This window comes from Oncorhynchus mykiss, chromosome 1, assembly GCF_013265735.2.
Source record: "Oncorhynchus mykiss isolate Arlee chromosome 1, USDA_OmykA_1.1, whole genome shotgun sequence".
Taxonomy (NCBI): Eukaryota; Metazoa; Chordata; class Actinopteri; order Salmoniformes; family Salmonidae; genus Oncorhynchus; species Oncorhynchus mykiss.
Window position 1 is genome coordinate 57,535,034 of NC_048565.1, and position 25,902 is coordinate 57,560,935.

Sequence of the window (25,902 nt, forward strand, 5' to 3'; positions counted from 1 at the left end):
AGTAACTTGAATAATGTTTACATATCTTGCATTATTGATCTCATATGTGTATATACTGTATTCCACTGCATTTTAGCCAGATACATTTAAACGCAGTTCACAATTCCTGACAATTAATCTGAGGAAAAAGTTCCTGTTTTAGGTCAGTTAGGATCACCACTTTATTTTAAGATTGTGAAATGTCAGAATAATAGTAGAGAGAGTTATTTATTTCAGATTTTATTTCTTTCATCACATTCCCAGTGGGTCAGAAGTTTACATACACTCAATTAGGATGTGGTAGCATTGCCTTTAAATTGTTTAACTTGGGTCAAATGTTTCGGGTAGCCTCCCACAAGCTTCCCACAATAAGTTGGGTACATTTTGGCCCATTCCTCCTGACAGAGCTGGTGTAACTGAGTCAGGAATGTAGGCCTCTTTGCTCACACACGCTTTTTCAGTTCTGCCCACAAATTTGGAATTGAGGTCAGTGCTTTGTGATGGCCATTCCAATACCTTGAATTGTTGTCCTTAAGCCATTTTGCCACAACTTTGGAAGTATGCTTGGGGTCATTGTCCATTTGGAAGACCCATTTGCGACCAGGCTTTAACTGATGTCTTGAGATGTTGCTTCAATATATCCACATAATTTTCCCTTCCTCATGTAGCCATCTATTTTGTGAAGTGCACCAGACCCTCCTGCAGCAAAGCACCCCCACAACAAGATGCTGCCACCCCCGTGCTTCACGGTTGGGATGGTGTGCTTTGGTTTGCAAGCCTCCCCCTTTTTCCTCCAAACATAATGATGGTCATTATGGCCAAACAGTTCTGTTTGTTTCATCAGACCAGAGGACATTTCTCCAAAAAGTACAATCTTTGTCCCCATGCGCAGTTACAAACCATAGTCTTGCTTTTTTATGGCGGTATTGGCAGTGGCTTCTTCCTTGCTGAGCGGCCTTTCAGGTTTTCAACAAAGGACTCGTTTTACTGTGGATATAGATACTTTTGTACCTGTTTCCTCCAGCATCTTCACAAGGTCCTTTGCTGCTGTTCTGGGGGCGATTTGCACTTTTAGCACTAAAGTACGTTCATCTCTAGGAGACAGAACGCGTCTCCTTCCTGAGTGGTATGATGGCTGTGTGGTCCCATGGTGTATATATTTGTGTATTGTTTGTACAGATGAACTTGGTACCTTCAGGAGTTTTGCAAAATGTTCCCAAGGATGAACCAGACTTTTTTACTGAGGTGTTGGCTGATTCCTTTTGATTTTCCCATGATGTCAAGCAGAGGCACCGAGTTTGAAGGTAGGCCTTGAAATACATCCAAATGTACACCTACAATTGACTCAAATGATGTCAATTAGCCTATCATCAATTTCTGGAATTTTCCAAGCTGTTTAAAGGCACAGTCAACTTAGTGCATGTTAACTTCTGACCCACTGGAATTGTGATAAGAGAAATAATCTGTCTAAAGAATTAAAATTACTTGTCATGCACAAAGTAGATGTCCTAACCGACTTGCCGTTATCTACGAACTATAGTTCGTTATCAAGAAATTTGTGGAGTGTTTGAAAAATGAGTTTTATGACTCCAACCTAAGTGTATGGGTTAGGGTTAGCAGCGTAAAATAGGGGTTGCCGGGAACACAATGCAAATAGTACAGGTAGCCATTTGATAACCTGTTCAGGAGTCTTATGGCTTGGGGGTAAAAGCTTTTGAGAAGCCTTTGTCCTAGACTTGGCACTCCGGTACCGCTTGCCATGCGGTAGTAGAGAGAACAGTCTCTGACTGGGGTGGCTGGGATCTTTGACTATTTTTAGGGCCTTCCTCTGACACCGCCTGGTGTAGAGGTCCTGGGTGGAAGGCAGCTTAGCCCCAGTGATGTACTCGGCCATACAAACTACCCTCTGTAGTGCCTTGCAGTCGGAGGCCGAGCAATTGCCGTACCAGGCAGTGATGTTGCAGCTGAGGAACTTTGAGAATCTCAGGACCCATGCCAAATCTTTTTAGTTAGAATAGGCATTGTTGTGCCCTCTTCATGACTGTATTGGTGTGTTTGGATCATTCTATTGTGTTGGTGATGTGGACAACAAGGAACTTGAAGCTGTCAATCTGCTAGACTACACCCCCGTCGATGAGAATGTCCTCCTTTTCCCGCAGTCCACAATCATCTCCTTAGTCTTGGTAATTTTGAGGGATAGGTTGTTATTCTGGCACCACCCGGCCAAGTCTCTGACCTCCTCCCTATAGGCTGTCTCGTTGTTGTCGGTGATCAGGCCTACAACTGTTGTGTCGTCTGAAAACTTAATGATGGTGTTGGAGTCGTGCCTGGCCATGCAGTCGTGGGTGAACAGGGAATACAGGAGGGGACTGAGCACGCACCCCTGGGCGGTTCCAGTGTTGAGGATCAGCATGGCAGATGTGTTGCTACCTACCCTCAGCACCTGGGGGTGGCTTGTTAGGAAGTCCAGTATCCAGTTGCTGAGGGAGGTGTTTAGTCACAGGATCCTTAGCTTAGTGATGAGCTTTGAGGAAACTATGGTGTTGAACACTGAGCTGAAGTCAATGAATAGCATTCTCATATAATTGTTCCTTTGTTCAAGTGAGAAAGGGCAGTGTGGAGTGCAATGGAGATTGCATCATTTGTGGATCTGTTGTGGCGGTATGCAAATTGTAGGGGGTCTAAGGTTTCTGGGATAAAGGTGTTGATGTGAGCCATTACCAGCCTTTCAAAGCACTTCACGGCTATGGATGTGAGTGCTACGGGTCTGTAGTCATTTAGGCAGGTTGCCTTTGTGTTCTTGGGCACAGGGACTATGGTGGTTTGCTTGAAACATGTTGGTATTACAGACTCAGTCAAGGACATGTTGAAAATGTCAGTGAAGATACCTGCCAGTTGGTCAGCAATTGCCCGGAACACACATCCTGGTAATCCGTCTGGCCCCTCAGCCTTGTGTATGTTGACCTGTTGAAAGGTCTTACTCACGTTGGCTACGGAGAGCGTGATCACACAACACACAGTTGTCTGGAACAGCTCATGCTCTCATGCATGCCTCAGTGTTGCTCGTCTCGAAGTGAGCAAAGAAGTGATTTAGCTCGTCTGTAGGCTCGTGTCATTGGGCAGCTCCGGGATGTGCATCCCTTTTGTAGTCTGTAATAGTTTGCAAGCCCTGCCACATGACAAGCGTCGAAGCCGGTGTAGTATGATTCAATCTTAACCCTGTATTGACGCTTTGCCTGTTTGATGGGTAGTCACAGGGTATAGCAGGATTTCTAGTAAGTTTCCGGGTTAGAGTCCCACACCTTGAAAGCAGCAGCTCTGCCCTTTTAGCTCAGTGCAAATGTTGTCTGTAATCCATGGCTTCTGGTTGGGTACATACAGTCACTGTGGGGACGACGTCCTCGATGCACTTATTGATAAAGCCAGTGACTGATGTGGTGTACTCTTCAATGCCATCGGGAGAATCCTGGAACAGTCCAGTAGTTTAGCATCTGCTTCTTCTGACCACTTTTTTATAGACAGTCACTGGTGCTTCCTGCTTTAATTTTTGCCTGTAAGCAGGAATCAGGAAGATAGAGTTGTGGTCGGATTTACCAAATGGAAGGCGAGGGAGAGCTTTGTACGCGTCTCTGTGTGTGGAGTACAGGTGATCTAGAATTGTTTTCCCTCTGGATGCACATTTAACATGTTGATAGACATTTGGTAGAACTGATTTAAGTTTCTCTACAACTTCTCTGGCCACTAGGAGCGCCGCCTCTGGGTGAGTGGTTTCCTGTTTGCTTATTTTCTTATACAGTTGACTGAGTGCGGTCTTAGTGCCAGCATCTGTCTGTGGTGGTAAATAAACAGCCACGAAAAGTATAGCTGAAAACTCTAGGCAAGTAGATGCTTAATGTGCGTCTGGAAGGAGACTTTACAGTCTAACCAGACACCTAGGTATTTGTTATTGTCCAGATATTCTAAGTCAGAACCGTCCAGAGTAGTGATGCTGGACGGGCGGGCAGGTGCGGGCGAAGAGCATGCATTTAGTTTTACTTACATTTAAGAGCAGTTGGAGGCCATGGAAGGAGAGTTGTATGGCATTGAAGCTCGTCTGGAGGTTAGTTAACAGTGTCCAAAGAAGGGCCAGAAGTATACAGAATGGTGTGGTCTGCGTAGAGGTGGAGCAGAGAATCACCAGCAGTAAGAGCGACATCATTGATGTATACAGAGAAAAGAGTCGGCCCGAGAATTAAACCATGTGGCACCCCCATAGAGAATGCCAGAGGTCCGGACAACAGGCCCTCCAATTTGACACACTGAACTCTATCAGAGAAGTAGTTAGTGAACCAGGCGAGGCAGTCATTTGAGAAACCAAGACTGTTGAATCTGCCGATAAGAATGTGGTGATTGACAGTCAAAAGCCTTGGTCAGGTCGATGAATAAGGCTGCAAAGTATTGTCCTTTATTAATGGCGGTTATGATATCGTTTAGGACCTTGAGCATGGCTGAAGTGCACCCATGACCAGCTCAGAAACCAGATTGCAGAGCGGAGAAGGTACGGTGGGATTCGAAATGGTCAGTGATCTGTTTGTTAACTTGGCTTTCAAAGACCTTAGAAAGGCAGGGTAGGATAGATAAAGGTCTGTAGCAGTTTGGGTCTAGAGTGTCTCCCCCTTTGAAGAAGGGGCTGACTGCGGAATCTCAGACAATAGGAAAGAGGTTGATCAGGCTAGTAATAGGGGTTGCGACAATTGAGGCAGATCATTTCAGAAAGAGGGTCCAGATTGTCTAGCCCAGATGATTTGTAGGGGTCCAGATTTTGCAGCTCTTTCAGAACACCAGCTATCTGGATTTGGGTGAAGGAGAAATGGGGGAGATTTAGGCAAGTTGTTGAGGGGGGTGCAGGGCTGTTGACCGGGGTAGTAGGGGTAGCCAGGTGGAAAGCATGCTTATTGAAATTCTCAATTATTGTGGATTTATCGGTGGTGACAGTGTTTCCTAGCCTCAATGCAGTGGGCAGCTGGGAGGAGGTGCTCTCATTCTCCATGGACTATATAGTGTCTCAGAACGTTTTGGAGTTTGTGCTACAGGATGCAAATTTCTGTTTGAAAAAGCTCATCTTTGCTTTCCTAACTGCCTGTTTATATTTGTTCCTAACTTCCCTGAAAAGTTGCAAAAGAAATAAAAGCTGAAATAAATCACTTTACTATTATTCTGACATTTCACATTTTTAAAATAAAGTGGTGATCTCTAGTCTGTTGGATGAGAGCCCCATCCAACAGACTAGGGAATTTGTACTAGGATTAAATGTCAGGAATTGTGAAAAACTAAGTTTGAATGTAAACTTCTGACTTCAACTGTATAAAAGCAAACCCTTGGGATAGGGGGCAGCATTTTCACTTTTGGATAAATAGCGTGCCCAATTTCAACTTCCTGCTACTCATGCCATGAATGTAAGATATGCATATGATTAGTAGATTTGGATAGAAAACACACTGAAGTTTATAAAACTGTTTGAATCATGTCTGAGTATAACATAATTTATGTAGCAGGCAAAACCCCGAGGACTAACGATTCAGAATTATTTATTTTTGAGGTCACTGTCTGCTCAATGGGCTCTCATGGGGAAACAATATTTCTTAGGCACTTGTTTGTAGTTCATACCGCTTCTACTGGATGTCACCAGTCTTTGGAATTTGGTTGAGGTTATTCCTTTGTGCAATTAAGAAGTAAGGCCATCCTGGAAAAGGGTAACGCTGTTGAGAGTTGGCCAAGACTTGAAAAGTAGTGTTAGTTTCCTCTCGTCCTCTATTGAAAACAGATAGACCCGTCTTCAATTTGATTGATTATTAACGTTTAAAAATACCTAAAGTTGTATTACAAAAGTATTTTGAAATGTTTTGGCTAAGTTTACATGTAACTTTTGAGATATTTTTTAGTGACTTTGCGCAAATTGGAAGCTGTTTTTTTCTGGATCAAACGTGCCAAATAAATTGACATTTTGGATATATATTGACGGAATTAATCGAACAAAAGGACCATTTGTGATGGTTATGGGACATATTGGAGTGCCCACAAAAGAAGCTCGTCAAAGGTAAGGCATGTTTTATATTTTTATTTCTGCGTTTTGTGTAGCGCCTGCAGGGTTGAAATATGCTACTCTTAGTTTACTGCTGTGCTATCATCAGATAATAGCTTCTTATGCTTTCGCCGAAAAGCCTTTTTGAAATCTGACATGTTGGCTGGATTCACAACGAGTGTAACTTTAATTTAATTTTTTGTATGGTCAGGGCGTGAGTTGTGTGGTTTGTCTATGTTGTGTTTTGAGTTTGGCCTGGTATGGTTCTCAGAGGCAGGTGTCATTAGTTGTCTCTGAATGAGAATCATACTTAGGTAGCCTTTTTCCACCTGTGTTACGTGGGTGTTTATTTTCTGTCTAGTGTGTTTTGTCACCTTACAGAACTGTTTCAGTTTTGTTTCTTTCTCTTTGTTATTTTGTTTAGTGTTCTGAGTTTAAATAAATATCATCGTGAACACATAGCACGCTGCTCTTTGGTCCTCCGATCCTTCTTACTACTCCTCCTCAGAAGAGGAGGATGAGAAATGTTACACTGGCAATTTGGCTAATGACCAGAGTCCATTAGAATTGCTTTCCCCACAACAGAAACATTTATTGCTATTTAATCACGGGAAAACGACTTTTGGGATCTTGTCTCGGTTATCTCTCTGTAATTTGTGATTAAGGCCAAAAAACAAATGTAAAGTGAAGCGTAATAATATCTGGGCCCTCTGGGTCGATTCCAGAAAGAGCCCCATTCAACAAACGAACAGGGAACTATATCTCTTTGACTCCCTCCCGGCCCATAGCACTCGATATAATTGATTACATGGCAATTGTGTCTGACTTCCTCACTGACAACCCTTCTTGGAGCCAGCGCCAGCCAGGGCCCCAGTTGCAGTCTGGAGCTGCCTGAGCAGATCTGTGGATTATCACGGCAATCAATTAGAGATGTATACATCTCTCCCCAGATCACCATGAAAAAGCCATTGGACATTAGCGGAGTGATCAGAGAGTGATCAGGGGACATTCGGCTCTGTCAGGGATGGAGGGAGGGACAACGCTGCTCTGATGAGCTGAGCCATCCCTCTAGTCTCACTCCAGTGACACTGTTTAGAAAGGCTGTTGCCCGACTCAACATTCCTGAGTATAGTATGACAACAGTGGGATGACGTGACAGCATGTGGAGAGTACTGTAGGTACAATAGTCCACACAGGAATAATGGTATGTGCGTGTGTGTGGTTTTATAGTGCTATGCTGAAACTATGCACATTGTACACTCTGGGCTGGAAATTGCTGTCGATGTTTGTTCACTCATGTAATTTAGAATGACACATTTGTAAACACACATTACAAGGTGTGAAACCCTTTTCCACAGCACAGTGCAACACTGTGTATGATATAGATACTTTCTCATGTTCATGTGGCGAAGTGAAATATTTCCAATCAACTTTGAGAGATTGTTTAGTATCACATACATGATTTGAGCTAAGGAACAGAGGAGCAGAGGAAGCGGGATGCTGCTATCCTGGTCCCAGGTCTGTTTGTATTTTATAAGTTATGGACGTGACAATTATATCAAATACAAACAGCTCTGGTACCAGGTGAGGCTGCTGCAGGAATAGTAACAAACATGTTCCTCTGCTTCTTTTCAGTGTTACTGGACTAGCGCCTCATCTCAGAGGAGATCGAGAGGTGGGGTACAGGACAGATGCCAGGAAAACTCTCCTCTCCCCCAGTTGCTCCCTGAGATTAACCAGATTTCTAGTGAAATAATGTACCTGATCCATTAAAAATCTCACAACAGGCCTTATGGAAACTGCAAATGTATCTGTTAAATGTCACAATTTCGAAAATAAATCAAATTCGCTAGACAAGGGCGGATAATTATTTGGTCGGTGAAATAGACTATGCCACAATTGTGGTGGAAACACTTTTATGAGCAAATATTGATATAAAAACCCTAATGTCGTAGTAAACTTGGAGTCACGCAATATGTTATGTTGTACTACCACCACGACATGGAAAACATGGAGTTTATAGGCAGATGGAATAAGTTATGATGAACTTTATAACTTATGGTGGTTAAGTGCACAGTGATGAAATGAAAATATCGAGGGTAAGCCATTATTTTAAGGATGCCGTTAACATGATCGGTGCTTGGCTGCCAATTATCGAATAAAAAGTATTGCTTTTAATCATATCTCAAATGCAATGGAAACACATTGAACTCTTTTTATTCAGGTCATGAAAACTTAAGCACAAAAGTGCTTTTAAATGGACTACAACATCATAAACAGCTTTTTATCCACAAATGTCAGCTTGATGGAAACACCTCTGGTGTGAAAATGTGCATAGTTTAAATTGGAGGGAAACTTAGCTTGTGAAAACAATGCTATTCTCATTTACTGATGTCCGACTGTTAATTTGTTTTTTTGAGAGTAAATCTTGAAAGAGGAATAGTGATGCATTTCTTTCCTGGTGCTTGTTCTCTAAAAGGCTTGGATCAATAAGCTGTCAGTCCATAGAAAGGCTTTAGACTAAAGAGTGACTCATATACATGCATACATACTAATGCTTGTCTACCATTTTAACATAAAATAAACTGTCTTCTTTTTGTCAATCGAAAGGCACATGATATCAATTAACACATAAAGCCTAGAAAGGAAAAATGTAGACCTACACAACATGGTTCATATTGACATATACGAAACATCAGTATTGATGTCATTATTAGGCCCTCTTCTCTCCATAACCCTCTATTTTACTTCAATGTAAACTCCAAATTAACACATCAACACCCATACGGTACATAAAAAACAGCACTTTTTAGCCCCACAGGCTACAGTCCCAATGCATATGGAAAATAAGTATGTGTAAATAAATGTTTGAATGGCACCATATGCAATATTTGTGACCAGGGCCTGACACGCTATTCCCAATACTTGTTTAAATGCATCCCAAATGGCATCATATTCCCTATATAGTGCACTAAATATGGTGCCATTTGGGACGCATCGTAGGTCTCCATCCCTTTCTCCCACTTGGCCATTATCTGCTAGAATGCGCTTGGAGAAGCTATCCTGACCAAGGACTGTGTATATCAGACAACTTAAACACAGCTGTCAGAGGGCACCAGATAGCCTGCAGAGACTCATTCATCTATTTGTTTGTATCCCCTGTATACCTGGTCAAAAGCAGTGTACTACATAGGAAATAAGGGGCCATTGGGAACACAACCTTTCTGTTAGGTCCTCCCTGGTCTAGTTGAGCAAGAGCATATCGCTGTGTAGTCTGCAGTCTCACAGTCAACAGATCAAAACATCCCATTTAGTGTCTGCTTTGAACCATATATATAGGCTACACCTGACCTTTGGCTCCTAATCTACAAACCCAAGCAGGCACACAACTACAAACCCAAGCAGGCACACAATTGTGCATATGAAAACCATAACTGGCAAACAGATCGGTAGAAATGGTAAGACAAATTGTAGCCTATTACCGGCAAATTCAGGAGAGTAACGGCAGAATCTCCAAAAGCCAGCAGGAGCGGGCTCAGGTTTAAGGTTTTTTTCTTCTTGTTATATTGATCTCTGGATCCCTCTTGAGTCATTTGTGTCTTTCATAAAACAGCGTGCTTAACGCATCAGACAAGCTCAACAAATAGTTTATTTTATTAAAACAGTGTGTCGATATATGGAAAAATACATGTATAAAAATGTCGACCAATTAATTGGTCAAAAGAACAGAAGACTTTTGATGAACCAAGATTTTTCTTAGTTGGGGACAGCCCTAATGCACACACATTCTCTCTCTGATATGGTATTGGAACTGACCCTGTATATAAGCTTCTTACTTTCTAGTGTTCTGGTGTTTTTGTACTACATTGATTACTGCATTGTTGGGTTTGGAGATTACAAGAAAGGCATTTCACTGTACTTGTGCACCTGACATTAAAACTTTAAACTCTTTCCTCTCCTCACCTAAAGTCAGGAAGAAAATTACAATTACAATTCACTAATCGAAAAAAAGGGCATTTATTTTCAATAACTTCTCAATAAAACTGAAAAGTAGAAGCTATTTTTGAACATGCGGACTGGAATATGTTCTGGGTAGCCTCAGACAATAACATTGATGTATACGCTGATTCGGTGAGTGAGTTTATAAGAAGTGCATAGGAGATGTTGTACCAATTGTGACTATTAAAACCTACCCTAACCAGAAACCATGGATAGATAGAGGCATTCGCGCAAAACTGAAAGTGCGAACCACCGCATTTAACCATGGCAAGTTAACTGGGAATATGATTAAGTACAAACATTCCAGTTATGCCTTTCGTAAGGCAAGCAAACAGGCAAAACACAAAAACGTTAGTACAAAGACAAAGTTGAGTCGCAATTCAACGTCTAACACATGAGACTTAAGTGGCAGCAACTCCAGACAATCACGGATTATAAAGGAAAACCCAGCCACGTCGCGGACACCAACGTCTTGCTCCCGGACAAGCTATTCACCTTCTTCGCCCACTTCGATGAAAACCACCGCTCCCGTGGACTGTGAGCTCTCGTTCTCAGTGGCCGGCGTGAGTAAGATATTTACGCGTGTTAACCCTCACAAGGCTGCCGACCCAGATGGCATCCCTAACCGTGTCCTGAGAGCATGCGCAGACCAGCTGGCTGGAGAATTTAAGGACACATTCAATCTCTCCCTATCCCAGTCTTCTGTACCCACTTGTTCAATATGTCCGCCATTTGTTCCTGTACTCAAGAAAGCAAAGGTAACTGAACTAAATAACTATCGCCCGATTGCACTCACTTCTGAGTGTGTGCTTCTGATCAAGTGCTTTGAGAGGCTAGATAAGGATCATATCACTTCCACCTTACCCGACCCCCTTGACCCACTGCAATTTGCATACCGCCCTAATAGATCCACGGGTGACAACCGCCATCGCACTGCCCTATCCCCTCTGGACAAGGCAAATACTTATGTAAGAATGTTGTTCATTGACTACAGCTCAGCCTTCAACACCATAGTACCAGCCAAGCTCATCATTAAACTTGGAGCCCTGAGTCTGAACCCCGCCCTGTGCAACTGGGTCCTAAACTTCTGACGGGCCGCAGTGGAGAAGTTCCTTTGCATGCACATTACTGACAATCTTATATGGTCCACTCACACAGGCAGTGTGGTGAAGAAGGTGCAACATGGACTTTTCAACCTCAGGAGGCTGAAGAAATCAGTCCCTCACAAACCTTTACAGACAACTGCACAGTGCTCTCCAGGGGACGGTGCGGTCTGCCCAACGTATCACCAGGGGCACATTGTCTGCCCTCCAGGACATCTACAGCACCTGGCCAAGAAGATTAAAGACCTCAGCCACCGGAGCCACGGCCTGCTCACCCTGCCACCATCCAGTAGGCAAAGAACATCATCAAGGACCTCCCCCCACTTGAGCCACAGCCTGTTCACCCTGCTACTATCCAGAAGGTGGGGTCAGAACAGGTGCATCAAAGCTGGGACCGAGACAATGAAAAACAGCTTTTATTGCAAGGCCATCAGACTGTTAAGTAGTCATCTCAAGCCAGACTACACCCTGCCCTGAACTAGTACCCTGCCCTGAACTTTAGTCACTGTCACAAGCCGGCTACCAACCGGTTACGCTACCATACACCTTAGAGGCTGCTGCCATCTGTACATAGTTATGGAAAACTGGTCACTTTAATAATGCTTACATAATGTTTTACCGGCTTCATATGAATATACTGTATTCTAGTCAAGGCCTTTCCAATTTAACTATTGCTGTACATACACTGTTCAAATAAACGAAATATTATATCCATATACTGTCCATAATGTCTATACATCCCATCATATACCGTGCATTCAGAATGTATTCAGACCCCTTGACTTTTTCCCCATTTTGTTAAGTTACAGCCTTATTCTAAAATGCTCCTCATCAATCTACACACAATACCCCATAATGACAAAGCAAAAACTGTTTGTTTTATTTTTGCTCATTTATATAAAAAATATATATAAAAAAACAGGGGGAATCACATTTACATAAGTAGTATTCAGACCCTTTTTCACTACTTTGTTTAACCACTGTTGGCAGCGTTTGAAGCCTAGAGTCTTCTTGGGTATGATGTTAAAAGCTTGGCACCCTTCTGTTTGAGGAGTTTCTCCCAATCTTCTCTGCAGACCCTCTCAAGCTCAGTCAGGTTGGATGGGGAGCGTTGCTGCACAGCTATCTTCAGGTCTCTCCAGAGATGTTCGATCGGCTTCAAATCTGGGCTCTGGCTGGGCCAATCTAGGACATTCAGATACTTAGCCAAGACAACATAGGAGTGGCTTCGGGATATGTGCTTAGTGTCATTGTCCTGTTGGAGGGTGAACCTTCACCCCAGTTGAGGTCCTGAGCGCTCTGGAGCAGGTATTCATCAAGGATCTTTCTGTACTTTTCTCCCTTTATCTTTGCATCGATCCTGACTAGTCTCCCAGTCCCTGCCACTGAAAAACATCCCCACAGCATGTTGTTGCCACCACCATGCTTCCCCGTAGGGATGGTGCCAGGTTTCCTCCTGACGTGACACTTGGCAAACATGCCAAAAAGTTCAACCTTCATTTAGGTGCCTTTTGGAAAACTCCAAGCAGGCTGTCATGTGCCTTTTACTGAGGAGTGGCGTCTGTCTGGCCACTACCATGAAGGCCTAATTTGTGGAGTGCTGCAGAGATGGTTGTACTTTTGGAAGGTTATCCCATCTCCACAGAGGAACTCTGGAGCTGTGATAGGGTCACCATCGGGATCTTGGTCACCTCCCTGTCCAAGGCCATTCTTCCCCGATTGATAACTTTGGCCGGGCGTCCAGCTCTAGGAAGAGTCTTGGTGGTTTCAAACTTCTTCCATTTAAGAATCATGGAGGCCACTGTGTTCACAGGTACAGTTGAAGTCAGACATGTACATACAGTTAGGATGGAGTCATTAAAACTAGTTTTTAAACGACTCCACAAATTGTTAACAAACTATAGTTTTGGTTTGTTATCACAATTCCAGTGGGTCGGAAGTTCACATACACAATGTTGACTGTGCCTTTAAACAGCTTGCAAAATTCCAGATTAAATTATGTCATGGCTTTAGAAGCTTCTGATAGGCTAATTGACATCATTTGAGTTGGCGGTGTACCAGTGGATGTATTTCAAGGTCTACCTTCAAACTCAGAGCCTCTGCTTGACATCATGGGAAAATCAAAAGAAATCAGCCAAGACCTCAGAAAAAAATTGTAGACCTCCACAAGTCTGGTTCATCCTTGGGAGCAATTTCCAAATGCCTGAAGGTACCACGTTCATCTGTACAAACAATAGTGAGCAAGTATAAACACCATGAAACCACACAGCCGTCATACCGTTCAGGAAGGAGACGCGTTCTGTCTCCTAGAGATTTACGTACTTTGGTGCGAAAAGTGCAAATCAATTCCATAACAACAGCAAAGGAACTTGTGAAGATGCTGGAAACAGGTAGAAAAGTATCTATACACAGTAAAACGAGTCCTATATCGACATAACCTGAAAGGCCGCACAGCAAGGAAGAAGCTACTGCTCCGAAACCGCCAGAAACACTGCCATCCGTTTTGTCACCAAAGCCCCATACACTACGCACCATTGCAAACTGTACGCTCTCGTTGGTTGGCCCTCACTTCATACTCGTCGCCAAATCCACTGGCTACAGGTTATGTACAAGTCTCTGCTAGCCTTATCTCCGCTCACTGGTCACCATAGCAGCACGCGCTCCAGCAGATATATCTCACTGGTCACCCCCAAAGCCAATTCCTACTTTAGTCGTCTTTCCTTCCAGTTCTCTGCTGCCCATGACTGGAACGAATTGCAAAAATCTCTGAAGCTGGAGACTCACATCTCCCTCACTAGCTTTAAGCACCCCACTAATCTACTGACGGAACGCAAGAGGTGGCTAATAACAGACCTCATCCTATGCTAGCTTGCTACCGATGGCCTGGCTCGGCTCTAAATCGCTCTAAATCGCTGTGACCCCCAACCAACCTCTCTACTCACTGGAGCCTTTTAATCACTCGACTAAGCATGCCTCTCCTTAATGTCAATATGCCTTGTCCATTGCTGTTCTGGTTAGTGTTTATTGGCTTATTTCACTGTAGAGCCTCTAGTCCTGCTCACTATACCTTATCCAACCTATTAGTTCCACCACCCACACATGCAATGACATCTCCTAGTTTCAATTATGTTTCTAGAGACATTATCTCTCTCATCATCACTCAATACCTAGGTTTACCTCCACTGTATTCACATCCTACCATACCTTTGTCTGTACATTATACCTTGATGCTATTTTATCGCCCCCAGAAACCTCCTTTTACGCTCTGTTCCAGACGTTCTAGACGACCAATTCTTATTGCTTTTAGCCGTACCCTTATTCTACTCCTCCTCTGTTCCTCTGGCGATGTAGAGGTGAATCCAGGCCCTGCAGTGCCTAGCTCCACTCCTATTCCCCAGGCGCTCTCTTTTGACGACTTCTGTAACCGTAATAGCCTTGGTTTCATGCATGTTAACATTAGAAGCCTCCTCCCTAAGTTTGTTCTATTCACTTCTTTAGCACACTCTGCCAACCCGGATGTTCTAGCTGTGTCTGAATCCTGGCTTAGGAAGACCACCAAAAATTGTGAAATTTTTATCCCAAACTACATTTTCAGACAAGATAGAACTGTCAAAGGGGGCGGTGTTGCAATCTACTGCAAAGATAGCCTGCAGAGTTCTGTCCTACCCAAACAATTTGAACTTCTACTTTTAAAAATCAACCTCTCTAAAAACAAGTCTCTCACCGTTGCCGCCTGCTATAGACCACCCTCTGCCCCAGCTGTGCTCTGGACACCATATGTGAACTGATTGCCTCCCATCTATCTTCAGAGCTCGTGCTGCTAGGCGACCTAAACTGGAACATGCTTAACACCCCAGCCATCCTACAATCTAAACTTGATGCCCTCAATCTCACACAAATTATCAATGAACCTACCAGGTACCTCCCCAAAGCCTTAAACACGGGCACCTTCATAGATATCATCCTAACCAACTTGCCCTCTAAATACACCTCTGCTGTCTTCAACCAAGATCTCAGCGATCACTGCCTCATTGCCTGCATGCGTAATGGGTCAGCGGTCAAAGGACCTCCACTCATCACTGTCAAACGCTCCCTGAAACACTTCAGCGAGCAGGCCTTTCTATCTGTAAAGTCCGTGGAGAATAAGAACACCCCCTCCCAGCTGCCCACTGCACTGAAGATAGTGTTTCCTGTCACCACTGATAAATCCACCATAACTGAGAATTTCAATAAGCATTTTTCTATGGCTGGCCATGCTTTCCACCTGGCTACTCCTACCCTGGTCAACAGCACTGCACCCCCCACAGCAACTCGCCCAAGCCTTCCCCATTTCTCCTTCTCCCAAATCCGTTCAGCTGATGTTCTGAAAGAGCTGCAAAATCTGGACCCCTACAAATCAGCCGGGCTAGACAATCTGGACCCTTTCTTTCTAAAATTCTGCCTAAATTGTTGCCACCCCTATTACTAGCCTGTTCAACCTCTCTTTCGTGTCGTCTGAGATTCCCAACGATTGGAAAGCAGCTGCGGTCATCCCCCTCTTCAAAGGGGGGGACACTCTTGACCCAAACTGCTACAGACCTATATCTATCCTACCCTGCCTTTCTAAGGTCTTCGAAAGCCAAGTCAACAAACAGATTACCGACCATTTCGAATCTCACCATACCTTCTCTGCTATGCAATCTGGTTTCAGAGCTGGTCATGGGTGCACCTCAGCCACGCTCAAGGTCCTAAACGATATCTTAACCGCCATCGATAAGAAACATTACTGTGCAGCCGTATTCATTGATCTGGCCAAGGCTTTCGACTCTGTCAATCACCACATCCTCATTGGCAGACTCGACAGCCTTGGTTTCTCAAATGATTGCCTCGCCTGGTTCACCAACTACTTCTCTGATAGAATTCAGTGTGTCAAATCGGAGGGTCTGCTGTCCGGACCTCTGGCAGTCTCTGGGGGTGCCACAAGGTTCAATTCTTGGACAGACTCTCTTCTCTGTATACATCAATGAGGTCGCTCTTGCTGCTGGTGAGTCCCTGATCCACCTCTACGCAGACGACACCATTCTGTATACTTCTGGCCCTTCTTTGGACACTGTACAACCCTCCAGGCAAGCTTCAATGCCATACAACTCTCCTTCCGTGGCCTCCAATTGCTCTTAAATTCAAGTAAAACTAAATGCATGCTCTTCAACCGATCGCTGCCGGCACCTGCCCGCCTGTCCAACATCACTACTCTGGACGGCTCTGACTTAGACTACGTGGACTACAAATACCTGGGTGTCTGGTTAGACTGTAAACTCTCCTTCCAGACCCATATCAAACATCTCCAATCCGAAGTTAAATCTAGAATCGGCTTCCTATTTCGCAACAAAGCATCCTTCACTCATGCTGCCAAACATACCCTTGTAAAACTGACCAGCCTACCAGTCCTCGACTTTGGCGATGTCATTTACAAAATCGCCTCCAATACCCTACTCAACAAATTGGATGCAGTCTATCACAGTGCAATCCGTTTTGTCACCAAAGCCCCATATACTACCCACCATTGCGACCTGTACGCTCTCGTTGGCTGGCCCTCGCTTCATACTCGTCGCCAAACCCACTGGCTCCATGTCATCTACAAGACCCTGCTAGGTAAAGTCCCCCCTTATCTCAGCTCGCTGGTCACCATAGAATCTCCCGCCTGTAGCACACACTCCAGCAGTTATATCTCTCTAGTCACCCCCAAAACCAATTATTTATTTGGCCGCCTCTCCTTCCAGTTCTCTGCTGCCAATGACTGGAACGAACTACAAAAATCTCTGAAACTGGAAACACTTATCTCCATCACTAGCTTTAAGCACCAACTGTCAGAGCAGCTCACAGATTACTGCACCTGCACATAGCCCATCTATAATTTAGCCCAAACAACTACCTCTTTCCCTACTGTATTTTATTTATTTATTTTGCTCCTTTGCACCCCATTATTTTTATTTCTACTTTTCATATTCTTCCATTGCAAATCTACCATTCCAGTGTTTTACTTGCTATATTGTATTTACTTTGCCACCATGGCCTTTTTTGCCTTTACCTCCCTTATCTCACCTCATTTGCTCACATCGTATATAGACTTGTTTATACTGTATTATTGACTGTATGTTTGTTTATTCCATGTGTAACTCTGTGTTGTTGTATGTGTTGAACTGCTTTGCTTTATCTTGGCCAGGTCGCAATTGTAAATGAGAACTTGTTCTCAACTTGCCTACCTGGTTAAATAAAGGTGAAATAAAACATATTTTTTTAAATACTGGTATTTATTTATTTAGCTCCTTTGCACCCCAGTATCTCTACCTGCACATTCATCTTCTGCCGATCTACCATTCCAGTGTTTAATTGCTATATTGTAATTACTTCGCCACCATGGCCTATTTATTTCCTTAACTTACCTCATTTGCACTCACTGTATATAGACTTTGTTTTCTTTTGTTCTACTGTATTATTGACTGTATGTTTTGTTTATTCCATGTGTAACTGTGTTGTTGTATGTGTCGAATTGCTGCGCTTTATCTTGGCCAGATCGCAGTTGCAAATGAGAAGTTGTTCTCAACTAGCCTATCTGGTTAAATAAAGGTTAAATAAAAAAGCCAGACTACAGTTTGCAACTGCACTTTTTGGAGAAATGTCCTCTGGTCTGATGAAACAAAAATAGAACTGTTTGGCCATCGTTATGTTTGGAGGAAAATGGACGAGTCTTGCAAGCCAAAGAACACAATCCCAACCGTGAAGCACGGGGGTGGTAGCATCATGTTGTGGGGTGCTTTGCTGCAGGAGGGTCTGGTGCACTTCACAGAATAGATAGCTTCATAAGGGGGGGAAATTATCTGAATATATTGAAGCAACATCTCAAGACATCAGCCAGGAAGTTAAAATCTCTGAACCACCCATACCGGATCCGGGATAATTGTCATCAGCAACGCTGAATAGCATAGCGCCACAGTCAAATAATATTACTAGAAAATATTCATGAAATCACAAGTGCAATATTGCAAAACACAGTTTAGCCTTTTGTAAATCCACCTGTCGTCTCAGATTTTGAAATGATGCTTTACAGCGAAAGCAATACAAGCGTTTGTGTAAGTTTATCGATCGCTCAACAAAACAATAAGTACACTTAGCATCAGGTAACTTGGTCACGAAAATAAGAAAAGCAATCAAATGAATTGTTTACCTTTGATGATCTTCGGATGTTTTCACTCACGAGACTCCCAGTTAGACAACAAAATGTTCCTTTCGTGCCATAAAGTTAGTTTTTATATCCAAATACCTCCGTCAGTTTGATGCGTTATGCCCAGGAATCCACAAGAAAGGGCGTTCACGACAACGCAGACAAAAATTCAAAAATTATATTAATGTCCACAGAAACATGTCAAACGTTTTTTATAATCAATGTCAGGGTGTTTTTCAAATATCTATTCGATAATATATCAACCGGGACAGTTGGCTTTTGAGCACAACTCACTCTGAGAGCCCCCACCTATCCATCGTTCACGCTCATTCTTCAAAATAAAAGCCTGAAACTATGTCTGAAGACTGTTGACACCTTGAGGAAGTGATAGGAAAAGGAATCCTGTTGATATCCCTTTAAATGGAGCAATGGGAGGCTATGGAACATGGAGTTTTCAAAATAGAAGCCACTTCCTGGTTTGATTTTTGCAATATCAGTTCTGTTATACTCACAGACAGTATTTTGACAGTTTTGGAAACTTTAGTGTTTTCTATCCCAATCTGTTAATTATATGCATATTCTAGCATCTGGTTCTGAGAAATAGGCTGTTTACTTTGGGAACGTTATTTTTCCAAACATAAAAATAGTGCCCCATAGCTTCAAGAAGTTAAAGCTTGGTCGCAAATGGGTCTTTCAAATGGATAATGACCCCAAGCATACTTCCAAAGTTAGAGCAAAATGGCTTAAGAACAACAATTCAAGGTATTGGAGTGGCCATCACAAAGACCTGACCTCAATCCTATAGAAAATTGTGTGGGCAGAACTAAAAAAGCGTGTGCGAGCAAGGAGGCCTTTACAAGGAGGAGGCCCTGAATCAGTTACACCAACTCTGTCTGGAGGAATGGGCCAAAATTATTGTGGGAAGCTTGTGGAAGGCTACCAAAAATGTTTGACCCAAGTTAAACAATTTAAAGGCAATGTTACCAATTACTAATTGCGTGTATGTAAACTTCTAACCCACTGGGAATGTGATGAAAGAAATAAAAGCTGAAATCATTCTATCATTATTCTGACATTTCACATTATTAAAATAAATAACACCCGCAATAACATCTGCTAAATATTTGTATGCGACCAATAACATTTTATTTGATTTAAAGAAATGACTTGACATAGATGATTACTTCTAGAGAGTTTGATGTGAATGCTTTCAACCTGCTTCTATCTGAAGGCACATTGATCTACGATGTGTTCCCTCTATAGTGCACTACTTTTAAAAATTATGGGTTTCATTTGGGATGCAACCCCATACTCCACTATCCTGTCTAGGTATTCCATAAGGAGAGAGAGAGAGAGAGAGAGAGAGATTTAAACTTGCCTTCTTTTTATGCCACTCTCTCGTTCTTCCTTTTTCCCCCCCTGCTATACAGTAAACTCCACCCTGCTCCCTCCCCTATTACTCTTTGGACACTATATCTGTATCTCACTGTATCTGCAAGCCATTGCTACTATGTCCCTCATATTGTGTTTCATTTGAGCCTGTCGCTCACAGAGACTGTCAGATATGGCCCCCTTCATTTCAAATGGTATTTTTCCTCCCCCTCTCGTATTTTGAGTGGATTCAGCAAGAGTGACAGACACTCCGAGAGAGAGCGACTGTATCAGAGGTTTGCCGTTCCCACAGTGCAGAAAAACAGGAGCGGTCTACGATACACAACAAGCTAATGTTTCTTTCTCCAGCACTCATTTCTAAGATAAGGAGAAAACAAATGAGTAGCAGCACTTCAAATTATATTGAGTCACTGGACAGATAATTTTGTGGAGTGTGTGCGCGTGTAAATGAATCACAAATGGTCTTGGAGATGGTTCTACACTGGCCAACTACAGAATTGAAGCTTGTGACCCCCGAAAGCAGAGGGCTGTTACAGGCCGTGAGTTCAGTGCAATATCATTCAAGACATTGGCCCAGCAATACAGAAGTACATACAGCAACATAGAAGTTGATACAGAGAAAGAAGAGACCCTGCATGAAATCCCTCTTGGATGACTGAAGTTGAATACAGTGGTTTAACGCCTGTCTTGGTGATATTGTTCTATTCTGTAACTTGGCAATTCTGCCACACCTGTCACTCAGCATTATGATAATACACCCAGCGATACAGTATAGAGGGAGTGAGGGTATGCGTTGCTTACACCAAACTACTTTCATAATGATATCACTAGATAGCACCAGGACCACATGGCCCTCTGCAACCCTGGAGTCAGCTCATCCGACAACGTTCCGCAATAGTGGAGCTGAACCAGATTACAGATACTTTTGAAAAACTAGATGACACCTTTCTTTTTTCTCAATGACAGCATTGAAAAAAAGTGCAAGTTTATTCTGCCTGGGCGATACCTGTCACACCCTTACCATAGAGAGTTTTTTATTCTCTAGGTAGGGGTGTGACTAGGGTGGGTCATCTAGGTGATTATATTTACAGTGGGGCAAAAAAGTATTTAGTCAGCCACCAATTGTGCAAATTCTCCCACTTGAAAAGATGAGAGGCCTGTAATTTTCATCATAGGTACACTTCAACTATGACAGACAAAATGAGAAAAAAAAATCCAGAAAATCACATTGTAGGATTTTTAATGAATTTATTAGCAAATTATGGTGGAAAATAAGTATTTGGTCAATAACAAAAGTTTCTCAATACTTTGTTATATACCCTTTGTTGGCAATGACTGTAAGTCTTCACAAGGTTTTCACACACTGTTGCTGGTATTTTGGCCCATTCCTCCATGCAGATCTCCTCTAGAGCAGTGATGTTTTGGGGCTGTTGCTGGGCAACACAGACTTTCAACTCCCTCCAAAGATTTTCTATGGGGTTGAGATCTGGAGACTGGCTAGGCCACTCCAGGACCTTGAAATGTTTCATACAAAGCCACTCCTTCGTTAACCGGGCGGTGTGTTTGGGATCATTGTCATGCTGAAAGACCCAGCCACGTTTCATCTTCAATTCCCTTGCTGATGGAAGGAGGTTTTCACTCAAAATCTCACGATACATGGCCCCATTCATTCTTTCCTTTACACGGATCCGTCGTCCTGGTCCCTTTGCAGAAAAACATGATGTTTCCACCCCCATGCTTCACCGTAGGTATGGTGTTCTTTGGATGCAACTCAGCATTCTTTGTCCTCCAAACACAACGAGTTGAGTTTTTACCAAAAAGTTATATTTTGGTTTCATCTGACCATATGACATTCTCCCAATCTTCTGGATCATCCAAATGCTCTCTAGCAAACTTCAGACGGGCCTGGACATGTACTGGCTTAAGCAGGGGGACACGTCTGGCACTGCAGGATTTGAGTCCCTGGCGGCGTAGTGTGTTACTGTTGGTAGGCTTTGTTACTTTGGTCCCAGCTCTCTGCAGGTCATTCACTAGGTCCCCCCGTGTGGTTCTGGGATTTTTGCTCACAGTTCTTGTGATCATTTTGACCCCACGGGTTGAGATTTTGCATGGAGCCCCAGATTGAGGGAGATTATCAGTGGTCTTGTATGTCTTCCATTTCCTAATAATTGCTCCCACAGTTGATTTCTTCAAACCAAGCTGCTTACCTATTGCAGATTCAGTCTTCCCAGCCTGGTGCAGGTCTACAATTTTGTTTCTGGTGTCCTTTGACAGCTCTTTGGTCTTGGCCATAGTGGAGTTTGGAGTGTGACTGTTTGAGGTTGTGGACAGGTGTCTTTTATACTGATAACAAGTTCAAACAGTTGCCATTAATACAGGTAACGAGTGGAGGACAGAGGAGCCTCTCTTGAAACTCTGGTGGCGGTAATTCATTTTTGGATAAAAAACGTTCCCGTTTTAAATGGGATATTTTGTCACGACAAGATGCTAGACTGTGCATATAATTGACAGCTTTGGATAGAAAACACTCTAACGTTTCCAAAACTGCAAAGATATGTTCTGTGAGTATAACAGAACTGATGTTACAGGCGAAACCCAGATAAAAATCCAATCAGGAAGTGCCCCATACCAATAACTTCTTATATGGCTGTGAATGGGCTACGAATGAGCTTACGCTTTCTACGTATTCCCCAAGGTATCTACAGCATTGTGACGTATTTTTACGCATTTATGTTGAAGAATAGCCGTAAGGGACTACATTGAGCAAGTGGTCACATGATGGCTCCCGCAGAAAATCTTGCGTAAAGTACAGCCATTATTCCAATCGCTTCTAATGAGAAACCAATTGTCCCGGTGGATATATTATCGAATAGATATGTGAAAAACACCTGGAGGATTGATTCTAAACAACGTTTGCCATGTTTCTGTCGATATTATGGAGCTAATTTGGAAAAAAGTTTGGTGTTGAAGTGACCACATTTTCCGGTCGATTTCTCAGCCAAACGTGAAGAACAAACGGAGCTATTTCGCCTACAAAAATCATATTTTTGGAAAAAAGGAACATTTGCTATCTAACCGGGAATCTCATGAGTGAAAACATCCGAAGTCCTTCCGAGGTAAATGACTTAATTTGATTGCTTTTCTTATTTTCGTGAAAATGTTGCCTGCTGCTAGCAGGGCATAATGCTATGCTAGACTATGATAAACTTACACAAATGCTTGTCTAGCTTTGGCTGTAAAGCATATTTTGAAAATCTGAGATGACAGGGTGAAAGGCTAATATATTTCATTGGTGATTTTCATGAATAGGAATACTTTCTAGGGATATTTATGCCCGATGCGTTATGCAAATTAGTGTCAGGCGATGATTACGCTCCCGCATGCGGGATGGGGAGTTAGTAGAGGTTAAAGAAGTTACAGGTCTGTGAGAGCCAGAAATCTTGCTTGTTTGTAGGTGACCAAATACTTATTTTCCACCATCATTTGCAAATAAATTCATTAAAAATCCTACAATGTGATTTTCTGGATTTTGTCTGTCATTGTTGAAGTGTACCTATGATGAAAATTACAGGCCTCTCTCATCTTTTTAAGTGGGAGAACTTGCACAATTGGTGGCTGACTAAATACTTTTTTGCCCCACTGTATAACGTGATTTGACATCATTGTATCTGTGGCCAATGACCTTGAGCCATGCATAAATACTGGTGTATATAGTAAATTACGTTATACCGCCCAGCCCTAGTTTGTATGCGGCTTTATTAACTCAATTATATATATATATATATATATATATATATATATATATATATATATATATATATATATATATATATATATATATATATATATATATATTTTTTTTTTTTACATTGTTTGCAAACTGATGTAACACATTAATGCGAAAATAACATGCAAAACTGGCAAGCCCAAAATAGTTGTATTTATGTATATTTTTTTGCTAAAATGTGGGGCTCAAAACACCCACCTGCCCTGAATGACTGGTCGCCACTGCCACACACCAATACATGGATTTAACAGTCAAACGACCACTTAAAAAGCAGCCAATCGTTGTCACTTTTGATATCCTATGCTGCGTCGTGATGCGTTTAACAGAAAAGTGTCCCGTTCCCTTTTCCATGATGGAAGCCTCCCGAAATCAACAGTTAACCTTCCACAATATAGATATAAGCCTTCTACAAGTTCTCATCTAACTAACCATGTATAGGTTATTCAAAGTTTCCATGTGGCCTTTGAATAGTGTTAGTTTAAACAGCGCTACACGTTTGCCCCGTTCTATTGATTTTATCGAGATATCGATTAAAGTGATTAACAAAAAGTGTTGCGTTGCACTTACCACCTTGGCGACCCACTTAAATCAAAGTGCAACACTTCAAAATGTTGAGCTGTACAAATTGTCCTCAGGCCAGTGATGTACACATTATTCCCAGATTCCGTGTGGTTTTTGAGCTGTGTTTAATAGTTTTAACTGGAAGTGCAACCTCATCTCCCCCCTCTCGCAACTGATTTCAAGGTCATATCAATATGAGTGATTGACAAATAAGTGTTGCGTTTCTCTTTCCTTTTTGGCGACCTCCAAATCAAAATGCATCACTCTAAAATATAACTGTCTTCTTCAGGTTGTTCTCCAACCAGTGATGTAAAAAAACATATACCCAGTTTCCATGTGGATTTTAAGTTGTGTTGGTTTCAACAGGACGTACAACCTGATTTCCCCCTAATCGATATTAGTTATGTATTGCCACTTGTCAAAACAGGGTTTTTGGAACGTGTGCAATTTATAAGGTGCTCGTAAAAAATATATATATATATAAACACTATTGTTGCACATGTATGTGTATATTACATGTTTTCAATATCACGAACAGTTTCTGCATATTGGTTATTGATTTGGACACCTTAAACTGTGTTTTGACATTGGGCTATTTCGCAAAATGTCTTGTCAACAGGAAACAGCGACAGCATGCATCATTTTCAACTTAAGTTTTAGGAATATAAATTGAACTTTCAGCATTCATTTCCAATGGTATTTCTGAATGAGTCCAAACATGTGCTGCGATTGATTGATTTTGATGAGATACCAGAAATCACCAAAACGGGTTTGCCCTGCCTACTAGCAAGCAAGTCCAGAAATAAGCAGCCCAAAAACGTGCCTATAGGCTACCCTCTATCAATTGGTTAGGTGACACAGTACACAAAAACCATCAAAGTATCAGTTATTCAATTAATTGTGCTCATTGCTCTATAGTGCGATTGCTTTAACGCAACCAAATTTAGGTAATTATCACATCATCATCTAATCTTACCTGCCTTGTCCTTGTCCGTAGGGGCTAAGTGCCTTGAGATTCGATCCACGGTCCTGCTGTGATGCGTTACGAAGTAAACGCTATAGGTAGGCTACTTATTTACGCTCCACTCTCTCCCTCTCTCTCTCTCTTCTTCTCTCCCTCTCACAACACTTGCTCCACCTCCAGTCGAAAATGTCACGTCTTGGCTCTGGCTCTCCACTTCAACTTCACCTCAGCATAGGCTACAGAAAATTCCGACACGCGCTGCCCTGTTCGGTGCGCACTTACTATTTTCCTGCACCAACTCCCGTTTTGCTTCTTCCTGTGTTGTAGCATTTTATAAACTGCTGGTTTGAGCCCTGAATGCTAATTGGCTGAAAGCCGTGGTATGCCAGACCATATACAGAACTATGATTTTTTTTTAAACTGTTTTAATTACATTGGTAACAAGTTTATAATAGCAATAAGGCATCTTGGGTAATTGTCGTGTGTATATGGCCAATATACCACGGCTAATGGCTGTATCCAGGCACTCTGTCTAGTTATGGATAAGAACAGCCTATGGGCTCTTGCTTAAAAAGAACATGTAACTGGATTACTTGAATTACATAAAACAGGTAACCAATAGGCCTATACTTATATTGGTCATATACTACAAATCCCAGAGTTGCCTTATTGCTATTATAATGTAAATAAAACAGTAAAAAAAAAATGTTTTTGTCATACCTGTGGTATACAGTCTGATATACCACGGCTTCCAGCCAATCAGCAGTCAGGGCTAGAAAAAAAACCCAGTTTATAATTGCTTACTTATAATCTAAATAAACAAATACATAATTGAGGTAATTAGCCAGACTGGAG

At 42.4% G+C, this 25,902-nt stretch overlaps 1 protein-coding gene across 1 annotated transcript in view; it reads right to left on the reverse strand.

The window, feature by feature from the left end:
• Window positions 1-25,391, reverse strand: part of cdh23 (cadherin-related 23) — a 655,816-nt gene extending 630,425 nt beyond the window's left edge. Inside the window, exon 1 of the mRNA XM_036980724.1 lies at window positions 25,064-25,391. The gene's annotated coding sequence lies outside the window, so the exon portion shown is untranslated. The remainder of the gene's footprint in view (window positions 1-25,063) is intronic.
• Between the last annotated feature and the right edge of the window lie 511 nt (window positions 25,392-25,902).